Source organism: Spinacia oleracea, chromosome 5 (genome assembly GCF_020520425.1).
Source record: "Spinacia oleracea cultivar Varoflay chromosome 5, BTI_SOV_V1, whole genome shotgun sequence".
In the NCBI taxonomy this organism is placed as follows: Eukaryota; Viridiplantae; Streptophyta; class Magnoliopsida; order Caryophyllales; family Amaranthaceae; genus Spinacia; species Spinacia oleracea.
Window position 1 is genome coordinate 19,794,082 of NC_079491.1, and position 12,110 is coordinate 19,806,191.

General features: G+C 34.8%; 1 long non-coding RNA gene across 2 annotated transcripts; it reads left to right on the forward strand.

The window, feature by feature from the left end:
- Positions 1-2,594: 2,594 nt before the first annotated feature.
- On the forward strand, positions 2,595-7,023 carry LOC130460886 (uncharacterized). Of its 2 annotated transcripts, XR_008921091.1 has the most exons (4): positions 2,595-4,963; positions 5,053-5,185; positions 5,840-5,904; positions 6,887-7,023. It is a non-coding gene; the product is annotated as an uncharacterized lncRNA (long non-coding RNA). The 2 variants fall into 2 exon arrangements; XR_008921092.1 differs by having other exon boundaries at positions 2,595-5,185.
- The last annotated feature ends 5,087 nt before the right edge of the window (positions 7,024-12,110 follow it).

Sequence of the window (12,110 nt, forward strand, 5' to 3'; positions counted from 1 at the left end):
AGAATTAAGCAATATATTGTGAAATATATACAATTATACTCAAACTAAAATACATTACAAAAAATTTCGGCCGTAAGGAAGATCCCTCATTGATGGTATCCTTGCGATTATTTATGATTTGTTGAAGAATATTAATAACGTCTACCAAAAAATTTAGAAATATTTAAATGAATATTTCTCAAACTACTGCATATTTATAACATTTTTAACATAGTCGTTTAAATTTATTCATCTAATATGCATATTTAAAATGCTACCAATTGCCTGTTGGTTCTGTAATCCCCCGTAATTTTATACATTTTGTTTATATATTTTAACGTATATTAATATATTTAAATATAATTTGCAGATTTTAGAAATGAATATGTAATTAAAATATAATTATTTTATTTCATTTGGAATACTTTTAATGATTTACGAAATCAAAATGTATTTTCGAATTGTACGTTAAAACGATTTCGAATTACGAAACCACGTTCTATTGAAATTAGAAAACAAGTACTAAATATTTGGATTCACCTAAATTCCTACTCCTAGCCCAATTGGGCATAGCCCAAACCAATAAACCCAACAAATACTCCTTTCTCTCCTCTACTCTTACGTGAAACCAAAAGAAGAAAAAAAAAAAAGAGAAGCCCTCATTCTTCAATTCACGCACAACTCAGCCATCTCTCCTTCCTCTCCTCCACGCCGTCGCCCTCGCTGTTGCCCAGCCACCGGACCACCACCGCTCCCGCCGGTAAGCCCTGTCCTCTCCTCATCCTCTTTCGATTCTCCCCTTCCCCTCTGTTTGTTTTCGAGCTTCCCTTAATCCTTGCGTTTTCGCAGCAACCCCGTTCGCGCAGCACCACGCACGCAACCCCGGTTCGCACAGCAGCCACCGCACGCAACCACCGTGCCCAGCCCTTGCCGCGAGCCACCACCGTCCGCCGGTCAACCCTCTATCCTCCTTATTGAATTGGTTACTTTCTTAAACCCTAAGTAACTAATTATTTTAAATTAAAATTTGTAATTTAGATTATGTTCTTAAATAAAATTTATAATTTTTATGGTGAATATGATTTTCAGATTTGATGTTGAGATTAAAAACGAATTAATTTTTAGTTTTGAGTAATTAAAATTAAGTTAGGGCTTTATCATGATTTATTAATTTGAATTATGTTTTCTTGAATTAAAGTTATGGGTTTTGTGATTTAAATTATAAATTTAAGATTATATGAATTTTATAATAAAGTTATTAATTTTCAGATTATCTAATTACATTGAAATATTGGTTTTTGATTGTTTAAAGTATGAAATTCAAGGTTTTATAATTATTAATCATGGTAGGTTGAGTATGGATTATTGAATTGGTTGTTTTGGGATACTGGGAACGTAGATTGACCTTGGTGAAGCTTTTAAATGAATTTATATTGCTGAAAATTTAAAGTACGATGTTTGCAAAAAGTTTTCAACGAATTTCAATCACTAGTTCAATAACTATGATGCTAGGAAAGCAAATGTTTAAGTTTTGATATTGGGGAAAGTTCTAAATATGTTTAGGATGCATTTAGAATGCTTTTTTTATGGTTGCCAATGATTAGAAATTGATTGAGATTACTTGTTGGTTGTTTAGGCGGAGAATTCTCTTTAGGCGACTTTTGTAAGTGTTAAAGTGGTCTATCAGTTTGTTTACACAAGGTACGTACATACCTGTGTGCTTGGAATGTGTGCTAATTGTTGAAACCATGTTGAATTGTTGATGAACTTGGTTATGTTAATGTTGTTGATGAACTTAGTCAGGTTGAAATGGCATGTTTGATACTGTTGGATGAACATATTAAACTTTTATTGCATTTGGAGGATTATAACATGTTAGTATGGATATTGTGTATGAGAAAGCTGCTCATATTTATGGTTTCTAGTCTAGAAGGGACAAGAAAAATATTGTTGTTAGGGAGAAAAGAAAAGAGTAAAATGTTGGGGAAAACCAAGGGAAACCAGGGTTTAACCAATCCGGAAATTGGAGTTCGAAGCCTATAGGGTCGCAGAATAACCTAGGGAACCACAATAAGTCTTCCAATGAGAACAACAACCATAATAAGGCACCGGGTATGCTATTCTTGATGAGTCGAAATGAAGCCGAACATTCTGCAGGCGTAGTTCATGTTACTTTTCCTATTAACTTTGTGCTAGTTGAAACGTTGTTTGATTTGGGAGTAACTCATTCTTTTGTTTTGTCATCTGTCATTAAGAGTCTGAAGTTAGTAGATTTTGAATGATTGATTTACCTGTTATTATGCCTACTGGTGTAACCATAAGGTGTATATTATGGAAGAACTTGCCTTTGAAGATAAAAGATTGCGTTTTCCCTTCTGATTTGATAAAAGTTTAATCTGAGGGACCTGGATGTAATTCTGGGGAGGGACTGGCTAAGTTTGTACAAGGCTAAGGTAGACTGTGAAATTTAGAAAGTAAGTTTAAGGAACTCTATTGAAAGGTTGAGCTCATGTAGATGTTTTGAGAAGTCCAAGAACCTTAGTTATTTCTGTAATGCAAGTGAGGAAATCGATGAATAGAGAGTGTGAACGATTTTTTTCTGTAGTGTGTTAGAGGTGAGTAAAAAGGTTGGAGTTAAATTCGAGGATGTTGCCATTGTGAGTGGATTCATTGATGTGTTTCCGAGTGAAATTGCAAGTATGTTACCAGCTAGAGCATTTGAGTTCACTATAGAGTTAAATCCTGAAACGACACCTATAAATGATCTAATTAGGACACAATTGCAAGAGTTGTTTCGTTAAGGAGTATGTTAGACCTAGTTCATCACTGTGGGGAGCTCCTGTGTTGTTTGTTAAGGAGAAAGACAAGAGTATGGAATTATGCATCGATTTTAGGGAGCTAAACACCATCAAGAACAAGTATCCCTTGCCTAGGATAGATGACATATTAGACCAATTGAATTGGGCGAGTGTGTTCTCGAAAACTGATTTGTGTTTGAAGTACCACCAATTTAGAATAGCTGATAAGGGCCTAAGACCTCATTAGGATTCGTATTGTCATTGTGGGTTTAGAATAATGTCTTTTAGGTTAACCAATGCACCTGCATTAATTATGGATTTGATGAATGAGATTTTCTACGAATTCCGAATTAAGTTCGTTATGATGTTATTGATGATATCCCTATTTATGCAAGGAATGAGAAAGAGCATGACAAACACTTGAGGATTACTTGGAGACGCTTAGGAAGAATCTAGTTTTATTAAATGAAGTATACAAATCTTGAAGTCATATGTGTATAAGTGACACCGACGGAAAATGAAGGACTAAATTGATTGAGAACTATGTTACGTAAGGGAATAAATCTAAGAGATGATTTGAGTGGTCCAGGATCGTTAGAAATCATTCGTTGTCTGGAAAAGATGAAAAGAAATACATGAATTGGTGCAAGAGCTAAGAGTTAAGCCCAAAAGTTATACATATCCATGAAAGGCATAATGAGGTTTGGTAAAAAGGAAAAGTTGACCAGAAGGAGTCTCTGTAGATCCTGCTAAGATTAGAGAGGTGAGTGAGTGACCTATTCCAAGAACGTGTATGTATCTAAAGTTTTCTAGGCCTAGATGACCATTATAGGATGTTGTGAAAGACTTTTCGAAGAGAGAAAAACCATTGACCAACTTGTTGAAAAAGGAATCGAAATTCAAGTGAAGTGAGAAATGTGAGGAAGCTTTTTAGATTTAGCTTTTGTCGCGTCAATTGAAACCTTATAAGGCTAATTACCAAACCCATGACCTAGAGTTAGCTGTTATGGTGTTATCTATGAATATTTGGAGACATTACCTTTACAGGGCAGCATGTAAGATCCTTACCGAGAACAAAAGTCTGAAATTTTGGCAATAAGGTCCAGTTGAATCTTGGGGACGACATTGAAATGAGTATTTCTTTCCACCCTGCAACCGATAGACAGACTGAGATTACTAACGGAATACATGTTGAGATCCTGTGTTATTGAATTTAAGGGTAATTGAAAAGACCAACTAGAGTGATTGAACTTCTTCAACAATAGTTACTATGCGAGCTTTAAGATGGAACCTGTTGAGGCATTGTGTGGATAGAAGTGTAGAAATCCCATTTGCTATGATTTTAGTGGAAATATAGCTTTGGGGCATTATTCGTCGAAGTAGAAATATCCAAAGTTATTCCCTGGGATGAGTTACGAGGGCGTAACTCGTTTTCTTTAAGGGGGTAGAATGCGATAGAAATTCGCGCTTTTTACCTATTTTTATGGTATTTTTATGCATTTGATGCTTATTTTTAGCAACCTTTACATGTTGATGCAAAGTAAATAGGTTCTCCGCATAAGAAAAAGGTGTTCATGAGTAACACAAGCAACTTCAAGTTGGCAAAAGAGTGCACATGAGTGGCACAAGTACTCCTCTAGTAAGAATAAGTTGAAAACTCTTGAAAAATGCGTGACTCTTCGTGTCAAGTTTCGGGACGAAACTTCTTTTAAGAGGGGTAGATTGTAATCCCCCGTAATTTTATACATTTTGTTTATATATTTTAACGTATATTAATATATTTAAATATAATTTGCAGATTTTAGAAATGAATATGTAATTAAAATATAATTATTTTATTTCATTTGGAATACTTTTAATGATTTACGAAATCAAAATGTATTTTCGAATTGTACGTTAAAACGATTTCGAATTACGAAACCACGTTCTATTGAAATTAGAAAACAAGTACTAAATATTTGGATTCACCTAAATTCCTACTCCTAGCCCAATTGGGCATAGCCCAAACCAATAAACCCAACAAATACTCCTTTCTCTCCTCTACTCTTACGTGAAACCAAAAGAAGAAAAAAAAAAGAGAAGCCCTCATTCTTCAATTCACGCACAACTCAGCCATCTCTCCTTCCTCTCCTCCACGCCGTCGCCCTCGCTGTTGCCCAGCCACCGGACCACCACCGCTCCCGCCGGTAAGCCCTGTCCTCTCCTCATCCTCTTTCGATTCTCCCCTTCCCCTCTGTTTGTTTTCGAGCTTCCCTTAATCCTTGCGTTTTCGCAGCAACCCCGTTCGCGCAGCACCACGCACGCAACCCCGGTTCGCACAGCAGCCACCGCACGCAACCACCGTGCCCAGCCCTTGCCGCGAGCCACCACCGTCCGCCGGTCAACCCTCTATCCTCCTTATTGAATTGGTTACTTTCTTAAACCCTAAGTAACTAATTATTTTAAATTAAAATTTGTAATTTAGATTATGTTCTTAAATAAAATTTATAATTTTTATGGTGAATATGATTTTCAGATTTGATGTTGAGATTAAAAACGAATTAATTTTTAGTTTTGAGTAATTAAAATTAAGTTAGGGCTTTATCATGATTTATTAATTTGAATTATGTTTTCTTGAATTAAAGTTATGGGTTTTGTGATTTAAATTATAAATTTAAGATTATATGAATTTTATAATAAAGTTATTAATTTTCAGATTATCTAATTACATTGAAATATTGGTTTTTGATTGTTTAAAGTATGAAATTCAAGGTTTTATAATTATTAATCATGGTAGGTTGAGTATGGATTATTGAATTGGTTGTTTTGGGATACTGGGAACGTAGATTGACCTTGGTGAAGCTTTTAAATGAATTTATATTGCTGAAAATTTAAAGTACGATGTTTGCAAAAAGTTTTCAACGAATTTCAATCACTAGTTCAATAACTATGATGCTAGGAAAGCAAATGTTTAAGTTTTGATATTGGGGAAAGTTCTAAATATGTTTAGGATGCATTTAGAATGCTTTTTTTATGGTTGCCAATGATTAGAAATTGATTGAGATTACTTGTTGGTTGTTTAGGCGGAGAATTCTCTTTAGGCGACTTTTGTAAGTGTTAAAGTGGTCTATCAGTTTGTTTACACAAGGTACGTACATACCTGTGTGCTTGGAATGTGTGCTAATTGTTGAAACCATGTTGAATTGTTGATGAACTTGGTTATGTTAATGTTGTTGATGAACTTAGTCAGGTTGAAATGGCATGTTTGATACTGTTGGATGAACATATTAAACTTTTATTGCATTTGGAGGATTATAACATGTTAGTATGGAAGATTGATGCAAACATGTTTGATTGGGAACACTAGATTATTTAGTATATAATTCAGATCAGTTAATTGTTGTTCCCTTTTAGCTTTTCACTACTTTATGAGGGTGGAGGACCTTATTTAGTAAGTTGAAACCTTATACCCATATTCAGGGGTTGATCAGTATTAAAGAAAAGATTGGAGTTAATTGGAATGAGTCTTGTTTGATGCCTTGTGATCACTTACTCAATTCCAAGATAAAAACAGTTATAAATAAATGTGAGTTGCATGCCTTATGTGATTGTTGAGTCATAACAGGGTGTCAATTTGTAAATCATGTAAAGTGAAACTGAGTAGCAATAGCTTTAGACTGTGCACGTCTAAAGTGACGGACAAACAGGAGTTGGGGTTCATGGTGGTAGCCCATGGCCTTTCATTCGGACCGGATTGATCACCGCGTCCTATTTTCAGTCAAACGTTCCTCGATATCGCAGGTCACTGAGGTTACGGAGTCGCGCCCGTACCTCGTCTAGCTAGAAAACTCGGTCCATTGCCTATTTCAATTAAAATAATATTATTGTTATAAAAGTCTAGTCCAGTCTAGCCTAGTCTAGTTAAGTATGGTCGTCAGATTATCATGCTTTTTCTGCCCTTATTTATGTTCATTAGTGTCATGTTAGGATTGATCGTTTAATAGTATCATGTTAGGATTATTATTGTTTTAGTATGTAGTACTCAGCTTTGCTGATTACGTGCTTTGTTTGTGTGTGTTGATCATGGCTATGCCTTATTGATCCTGTGATGACCCATCTTTGGTGAGCAGTCTCTAAGGATCAATAAGCGTTGCCCATCTACAGGTTTGAAGATGATGCATCATTGGGATCGGGATTAGAGAGCTTGTAGTTATATTTGTTTAATTAAGTGATTTAATTTGTTAATTTGGACTTGAAATTTGTCGTACTATTCGTGATTCCTTATTTTTCGTTAATTGGTTTTTGAACTTAATATGTAATCGATTATTTATAAACCTAAAAGTTAGTTTTATGTTTTCCGCTGCAAAATTCTGAATAAGCCATTACGTTTTCACACGGGCGATAATACTTCGATAATTCTCTATAGTTATATTTATAAAAGGGTTATTTTAGAAAACGGGAATTGTTGGGGTGTTACAGTTCAGTGGTGATTGGGGCTGAACTTGGTAGGAAGAACTCGTGTTCGATTCCCCGCAACAACAATTGGGAGGGGACTGGAACCTATCCACCCAGAACTCGCCCCGAATCCGGATTAGCCCTAAGGGTAAACCGGGTGCTAACACCAAAAAAAAAAAATTTAAATGCTAATATGGTAATTTCACTAAAATATTGAGTGATATATTTTCCATTATTAATATATCGATTTGGCTAAAATATTACCAATTTAGAATAATTATTATTACGTCGTATCTATTATTGCCATAATTTATAAACTAAATTTTGTTTCCATACATAAATAGTTTATAAAAAAAGGAAGAGAATAAAAATAAAATAAAACAAATACACTTTTTTTGGAAAGTGTTTTCGGCGGGAAAATATCGCACCACGAATTGACACGTGTTATTCCTGGTGTCTCTTTTAGTATATAGTAATAGACTAGTTCTTGGTTGTTTTATGAGAATAAAGACCATTAATTGAATTGATGCCTATAATTGATCAGGTACTAAAGTTATTTATGCTTAACTCAATCTAAATTCATGGGAAATTTCCGAACTAAAATTTCTGACCTAAATTTTTCTATTACATACCCAAATCAATTATTGTATTACGTAAATTAAGTTTCAACTATTAAAGTATAAACGAGGGAAGATTATCTATGAAGTTAATTTGGAGAAGAATACTACTCCATATATAGTTTTAGTTGTATAAAGGTGTTTGGGAAAGATGAATTATTATTATTATTATTATTATTATTATTATTATTATTATTATTATTATTTTATTTTTATTTTTATTTATATTTTATTTTTATTTTAATATTATTATTATTATTATTATTATTATTATTGTTATTTTTATTTTCCTATGATTCAAGAGCAACCCAATTGTACTAAGTGATCATGAGAATGAAATGGATTATGAGTCTGACATTAATAGTTACACCAGCGTTGAACGCACAATGCGTCATATATTAAGAACAGGAGACCCTGATAGGGATGAGGAAACCCTTCGTGAGTTTGACCGTGCTAGAAGGCACACTAGAGTTGATATTTATAATGTAGTGATACTAAGCTAGAGGATGACCTCAGTCTCAAAGGCTACGAAGATCCACAAGGCAGAGAAAACTAGCTTAATATTTTAATACCGAGGATGATGATGAATTTAAATACGAGCCCTTTACTCTAGAAAGCTATAAGGAATCAAAGAACAAGATTGATAATGTTTCCCTCTAGGATTGTTTCATTATTTATTTATGTTGGAATAATGTGGGACAAGTCGCCCAACGGTAGTTTAAATTTATTGCATAGCGCTTTTATTTTATTTCGGGACAAGTACGTTACTATGGTTTAGAAATTGTTATTAATATACTTTGGAGGAATAAAAGTTTCTTTGGAGGATTACAAGTTTCTTTTGAGGAATTAAAGTTAAATATTTAATTATCCAAGTGGTTAATGATTTAGTTTGGGCACGCGAAGAGGAATAATTTCTTTTATTATTATTAATTGTGATGATTGAATTTGATTTGTTTTCCCTCGATCGGATGTCCTTTATGTGAATGTCGTTCACGAATGATCGAGGAGGATTATTTTGCAATGATTATTGCACCTTCGTAAATGATTGTTGCACTTTCGTAAATGATTTTATGTGAATATTGTTTATTGAGGCGATCTCTATGGTCAAATCAAATATTGCTTGATATAGAATGACATGTAAGTAGTGTTTAGAACCTAAGATAGAGTATATTAATTTCAGGTCGTGTTATAGAATGACCAATAATAATGACTTAGTTGTTGCTATTCGCCTCTTGGCGGAAAAGCTGACCCAAGAGAGAACTGAGCGTTCTGATTCTGCTGGGAACATGTTCGAGAGACTAGCCAAAGTTAAGACACCATACTTTAAGGGGAAAACTGATCTTACTTTTTAGAGAACTAGGTTAGAGAGTTTGAGAAATTGTTTGAGACTGTGAACTGTCCTTAGAATATGAGAGTGGGTAAGGTTGTCATGTATTTGAAAGATGAAGCTGATTTATGGTGGAGAGAGAATAGAGTTAGGCTTAGCACTGCTGAGAGATTCAATTAGGATTCAATTGTTACTGTCTTAAGGGAAAGTTTTACCCTACCTTTTATGAGAAAGCGAAAAGTTTAGGAATTCATAAACCTTATTATGGGGAGCATGACCATTGCCGATTACTATAGCAAATTTATAGCACTGTCGTGGTTTGCACCTGAGGTTGTAGCCACAGAGGAGCTAAAGGCTCTCAGGTTTAAGCAAGGTTTGACCGAGGAGATCCAATTAGGATTAGGTGTGGAAACCTTTACATCTTGGATATTGTGTATGAGAAAGCTGCTCATATTTATGGTTTCTAGTCTAGAAGGGACAAGAAAAATATTGTTGTTAGGGAGAAAAGAAAAGAGTAAAATGTTGGGGAAAACCAAGGGAAACCAGGGTTTAACCAATCCGGAAATTGGAGTTCGAAGCCTATAGGGTCGCAGAATAACCTAGGGAACCACAATAAGTCTTCCAATGAGAACAACAACCATAATAAGGCACCGGGTAAACTATTCTTGATGAGTCGAAATGAAGCCGAACATTCTGCAGGCGTAGTTCATGTTACTTTTCCTATTAACTTTGTGCTAGTTGAAACGTTGTTTGATTTGGGAGTAACTCATTCTTTTGTTTTGTCATCTGTCATTAAGAGTCTGAAGTTAGTAGATTTTGAATGATTGATTTACCTGTTATTATGCCTACTGGTGTAACCATAAGGTGTATATTATGGAAGAACTTGCCTTTGAAGATAAAAGATTGCGTTTTCCCTTCTGATTTGATAAAAGTTTAATCTGAGGGACCTGGATGTAATTCTGGGGAGGGACTGGCTAAGTTTGTACAAGGCTAAGGTAGACTGTGAAATTTAGAAAGTAAGTTTAAGGAACTCTATTGAAAGGTTGAGCTCATGTAGATGTTTTGAGAAGTCCAAGAACCTTAGTTATTTCTGTAATGCAAGTGAGGAAATCGATGAATAGAGAGTGTGAACGATTTTTTTCTGTAGTGTGTTAGAGGTGAGTAAAAAGGTTGGAGTTAAATTCGAGGATGTTGCCATTGTGAGTGGATTCATTGATGTGTTTCCGAGTGAAATTGCAAGTATGTTACCAGCTAGAGCATTTGAGTTCACTATAGAGTTAAATCCTGAAACGACACCTATAAATGATCTAATTAGGACACAATTGCAAGAGTTATTTCGTTAAGGAGTATGTTAGACCTAGTTCATCACTGTGGGGAGCTCCTGTGTTGTTTGTTAAGGAGAAAGACAAGAGTATGGAATTATGCATCGATTTTAGGGAGCTAAACACCATCAAGAACAAGTATCCCTTGCCTAGGATAGATGACATATTAGACCAATTGAATTGGGCGAGTGTGTTCTCGAAAACTGATTTGTGTTTGAAGTACCACCAATTTAGAATAGCTGATAAGGGCCTAAGACCTCATTAGGATTCGTATTGTCATTGTGGGTTTAGAATAATGTCTTTTAGGTTAACCAATGCACCTGCATTAATTATGGATTTGATGAATGAGATTTTCTACGAATTCCGAATTAAGTTCGTTATGATGTTATTGATGATATCCCTATTTATGCAAGGAATGAGAAAGAGCATGACAAACACTTGAGGATTACTTGGAGACGCTTAGGAAGAATCTAGTTTTATTAAATGAAGTATACAAATCTTGAAGTCATATGTGTATAAGTGACACCGACGAAAAATGAAGGACTAAATTGATTGAGAACTATGTTACGTAAGGGAATAAATCTAAGAGATGATTTGAGTGGTCCAGGATCGTTAGAAATCATTCGTTGTCTGGAAAAGATGAAAAGAAATACATGAATTGGTGCAAGAGCTAAGAGTTAAGCCCAAAAGTTATACATATCCATGAAAGGCATAATGAGGTTTGGTAAAAAGGAAAAGTTGACCAGAAGGAGTCTCTGTAGATCCTGCTAAGATTAGAGAGGTGAGTGAGTGACCTATTCCAAGAACGTGTATGTATCTAAAGTTTTCTAGGCCTAGATGACCATTATAGGATGTTGTGAAAGACTTTTCGAAGAGAGAAAAACCATTGACCAACTTGTTGAAAAAGGAATCGAAATTCAAGTGAAGTGAGAAATGTGAGGAAGCTTTTTAGATTTAGCTTTTGTCGCGTCAATTGAAACCTTATAAGGCTAATTACCAAACCCATGACCTAGAGTTAGCTGTTATGGTGTTATCTATGAATATTTGGAGACATTACCTTTACAGGGCAGCATGTAAGATCCTTACCGAGAACAAAAGTCTGAAATTTTGGCAATAAGGTCCAGTTGAATCTTGGGGACGACATTGAAATGAGTATTTCTTTCCACCCTGCAACCGATAGACAGACTGAGATTACTAACGGAATACATGTTGAGATCCTGTGTTATTGAATTTAAGGGTAATTGAAAAGACCAACTAGAGTGATTGAACTTCTTCAACAATAGTTACTATGCGAGCTTTAAGATGGAACCTGTTGAGGCATTGTGTGGATAGAAGTGTAGAAATCCCATTTGCTATGATTTTAGTGGAAATATAGCTTTGGGGCATTATTCGTCGAAGTAGAAATATCCAAAGTTATTCCCTGGGATGAGTTACGAGGGCGTAACTCGTTTTCTTTAAGGGGGTAGAATGCGATAGAAATTCGCGCTTTTTACCTATTTTTATGGTATTTTTATGCATTTGATGCTTATTTTTAGCAACCTTTACATGTTGATGCAAAGTAAATAGGTTCTCCGCATAAGAAAAAGGTGTTCATGAGTAACACAAACAACTTCAAGTTGGCAAAAGAGTGCAC